The 4,695-nt window shown below is 23.8% G+C and overlaps 1 long non-coding RNA gene across 3 annotated transcripts; it reads left to right on the forward strand.

The window, feature by feature from the left end:
- The first annotated feature begins 368 nt into the window (after window positions 1-368).
- LOC114937582 (uncharacterized) lies at window positions 369-4,137 on the forward strand. Of its 3 annotated transcripts, XR_014925136.1 has the most exons (4): window positions 369-876; window positions 1,625-1,721; window positions 3,115-3,236; window positions 3,510-4,137. It is a non-coding gene; the product is annotated as an uncharacterized LOC114937582 (long non-coding RNA). The 3 variants fall into 3 exon arrangements; XR_003819395.2 differs by lacking the exons at window positions 3,115-3,236; window positions 3,510-4,137 and adding an exon at window positions 1,760-2,191 and having other exon boundaries at window positions 452-876; window positions 1,625-1,682; XR_003819396.2 differs by lacking the exons at window positions 3,115-3,236; window positions 3,510-4,137 and adding an exon at window positions 1,760-2,191 and having other exon boundaries at window positions 467-876; window positions 1,625-1,675.
- Window positions 4,138-4,695: the final 558 nt, after the last annotated feature.

Below are 4,695 nucleotides of genomic sequence, written 5' to 3' on the forward strand. Positions count from 1 at the left end.
ACGTATTAATTGGCTGTAGCATAGAAAAATTTTCGAATCTAGACATTTTATTGGTCCATCAGCACGTGCATAATAAAATTCAACCAATCAAATTCTTTATACACTTACATTATATGTCATGCAAAAGTGTGTGCGGCGGCCTTTAATGCTATCGCACACAAATTGCATAAACTGCATATGCATAGCATAAGACCTTATGGACCAATGAACATCGAGCATGTGATTCAATGCTTGATGCTCATTGGTCCATAAGGTCTTATGCTATGCATATGCAGCTTATGTAATTTGTGTGCGATATCCTTTAGTCCTAATAACGATGGTTGCTATGTAACATCCCATACAGCACAGATTATTGCAATTATATTGCAGCAACGTTGCAATGTTGCAAGTTGCAATGCAACATTATAAAGACATTGCAGAGATATAGGTGCACAAAATTCCAGCACACTTGTAGCAACATGACATTAATATTTCGGAAATATTGCATGTAATCCAAATTCTATAATTTATATATTGTAATATATATACATGTACCCAGCAAACACCAAATTACAGCTATATAATTGTTAGTTGTAATTCCCACTCAAAAATGGAAAATTACAACTAACAATTATATAACTGTAACTTGGTATTTGCTGGGTATAATACTGTAATAAAATAATTTTTTGCAATATTGTACAATAAAAGATGTTAACGATAATCAATAATTTTATTAAATCATTGGCTTAAATTTCTGCGCCGAACGCTCTGCGCAATACATGTGTGCGTGTATAGTAGGCGCCGGCTTCGCTACGTAGTAGACGTAGACCGTTGCAACTCGTGGTTATCACGTGTACAGTAACTCGCATTGACTTGTTTTGCTGTGTAAAGGAAAAGGTAAGCATTTTTTTGATAATACTATGTTTAATTATAACGATATACTATAAAGTTAAAAATCTATATTTCGTAATTATAAAAGAGAATTACTTGTCCCAAAGTTAATAAGAACCTATAACCTCTATAACCTCAAGGAGACTGAGACTGATTGGGAAAGTAAAAACTATATATTTATTTATGATATATCTTCGTATATTTTTTAAGTGAATATTTTTGCTCTATTTAATTTTCTATTTTGCTATGGGATATATGTACATATCTCTATGATACAGTAATATGAAACTATAGATACTTTAGAGGTAAATATAGGCAGCAGTTAAAATAAATAATTATAATACATAAAAAGTAATATAATATATATAAATCTGTAGCTAGTGCTTTATGTGTGTATATTTTATATTATCATTTCTTACTTGTGATGAGTGTTTCAACTATTTATACAGTTCGCACTGTGCATATACATTTGTCGCATTGCAGATAATATGTATTTGTATATTGTGAAATAGAAAACCAGAAAGAAAGCAAGAAATATTGAAATAAGAAAATATATAAAGGCACATAATAGATAAATATAATTATTACTGTTCTAATCAAGTTGAAATTTTGAGAGGATATATGTGATTTTGTCTCTAGAATAAGCATATGTTTTTGTATTATGTGTAATAGTATAAACAACACATTATATACAAATAAATATAGGCAAATTAATCTGTTTTTATATTAAAATATTTTTACTATATTGTTTCAGAGAATATTACTAAACATTTTGGCAAGGAGGATTCTACGTATAATATCTTGAGTAATACGTACATACTTTTGATATATTTATGTAGGTGAGGTTTTATGTAAGTATATGAATTTTAATATTATTTTATTTTTACAGATCCTTAACAGGAAAGGAAAATCAGCCTCGTTAAGTTTATAATATTTATAATGCTCTTTCTAAGTTTTTTTTATGTTCAATGATTTACTTTATTTGTTTTAACATAATTCCTTATCTTTATTTTTAAGTTCTCTTAACTGAAAACAAACTATGTTTTAAGGCTCAAATGTTATGTTTGGAATTATATAGTTTATGGTTCAAACTCTACGTCGTTACTATCTTTAAGTTTCTTTATAGCTAGTGGGCAATTAATGCTAGCCCATACGCCAAATTTAAAATTATCTTTAAGTTTCGATTAATCGATTGTGATTATATTTATGATTATATAATCAACTGTGATTAATATTTATTTATTGTGATTATATATAATCGACTGTGATTATATTTATTTGTGATTACATTGCAATAAACAAAAATATAGATAACATTTAACTACAACGTATTTTCATTAATGATTTATTTACATTTATATACCTGTATATGCAACATTAGTTTATGGTTGCAATAACAATGCATTATTGCAAACTCATAACATTGCAATATTGTTGTAATATTTTGTTGCAATCTTCCAAAAAGCGGACATTTTAACATTGCTGCAATTCAACAGCAATGATGTAGCAACATTTTGCAGTGAATTTACAATATTGCAATATTGCGGTGAAAGATTGTTGTAATGTTTTTGCAATCTATCGGTGCTGTATGGGATTGTATCATGGTAATGTCATTACGCATATATTTTAACATGTACATCGCTACGTAATGATGGTAACATCATCGTTAAAAGTAACAGACATCGTATAATTCATTTAGTATTATTAATTGTGCATAAAATTGAAATATTATTATAATTATTATATAAATTTGATTCTTTGTGATTTATTAAACTAAACGGTAAATATATATGAAGTTATATGAATAATTTATTTATACTAATTACAATTATATAACTTATAATTAAATATGTGCTTAAATCTATCTTACAATTAAAATATTGTATACATATATTGTATATTTCGTCTTATAGTCACTTAATTATGATATTTCAAAAAAATTTTTGCTAAATATTTGTTACATATATTAATGACAACTTATATTAATTATTTACAACTTATATTAATTACAACTAAACATTTATATATTTGCTAATATAAACTATTACAAAAAATTATTTTACAATTATTTATATTCCAATTGATTTTTGTTAAAAATATTTATATTATTTGTCTTAATAATAATATATTCTTATAAATATATATTCTTACTATATAATATTAAATTTTAGTTGCTATTTATATTTTTATTTTAAAATTGCGTGTGTACGTTACATTGAAATATTTTTTATTTAAAAATTCTAGGATAAAGCTACAAAGAAAATGGATAGCGAATCAGACATTTATCGTGAGTTGTGTGATAATCCAACATTATATGTTTCACCAAGAGAACTTTTCGAAGTTATGTTACCTAATGATGGTACAGTGTAAGTTTAAAAAATTTTTTAATATTTAATTTTTTATTCATAAATTTTTTATTCATATTTATTACTTATTCTCACTATTTCAGTATTATCGTCAAATTTGTAAAATTCTGTCAGTTTAAGAATAAAACTATATAATAGTAGCATAAAATCATATAAATGTAATTGATGTATAAAAGATACATTTATTAAAAATTTTATTGAACTTTTAATTATTTTTTTATTTTTTTAATAAATATAAAATATTAATTGTTTATATATATATATTTTTTTAAGGTGTTTTATCAGTATGGTGGAACAAATCGACAGTACAATTGCTGTTAAAACTAAAAATGGTGAAGTTCAACGTTGTCGAGTAATTTTGACAAATAATAAAGACTGGAAGGTTCAAGTTACTATATGGGGCAATAACATAAATCGAGTTATACATAACTTTAAAACATCATTTGTAAGTTTTTATCACAAAATTAAAATCATTTTATTACAAATGTTTACAACATAAATTAAGACATTATTTTATATATTTGTTATTACATAAAACAAATCGATATCTTGTTTTTTAAAAAAGTACACATTGTGATTATGTTAAGTAAAAAGAAATAATTTTTTTAAAAAAAGTGTTATGTTCGTGACAAAAAATGTCGTTACATAATATAACAGCATCTGACGCTCTAACTCATGCCAACAAACATGAATTTTGTACTGCGTTCGTCATATAATCTCATAATTGTTGTATTTATAATAAGGTCGATATGACTAAATTAATTTTTTAACATATTATTAGGATATTGAAAAAGACTGTCGTACAGTCGAAACGTTTATCTCAACTTTTGTATAGTATGACGTAAATTAATAAATAAATTTTTCAATTAATAGCATATAAGCTCGTTAAGTTGGCCTTTTATTATATCACATATTTTAATTGTATACGAGCCGAAGTATAATTTATAAATTATATATAACAAAACTAAATTTTAACATTTAGAAATAATGTTAATTTACTGTTAGTAAAATATTACAAATAAAAAATCAATTTTATAATTTAAAAAAATTATTTACAATTGATCAATTAATTTTGATAACAAATTTTTTAATGTAAATTTGTTTTTATCTTGAATATAAAAAACTCATATAGGAAAGTTTAAGTTTTATAATAAATAATGTAAAATGACTTTACAAAACACATTTTTTGTTAAAAAATCATTTTCTAATTATAAGTTATAAATATTGTAAAAGAAATTGACTTTTGTTAAATATTTATCTCATTATTTATTTCATTATAAATAATTTTAAAATGTATGTATGTATGTATACATAAAAACATTTCTTATTACAATATTTATAACTTATAATTTTAGAAAATTCTTTTTTAGCAAATATGTTTCAAAGTCATCTTACAACAATTGTTGCAAAATTTAAACTTTTCTATTGATGAACATTTTTAATAATAAATTTCATAATT

Source organism: Nylanderia fulva, unplaced genomic scaffold, assembly GCF_048542155.1.
Source record: "Nylanderia fulva isolate GAGA-0341 unplaced genomic scaffold, ASM4854215v1 Scaffold307, whole genome shotgun sequence".
Classification (NCBI taxonomy): Eukaryota; Metazoa; Arthropoda; class Insecta; order Hymenoptera; family Formicidae; genus Nylanderia; species Nylanderia fulva.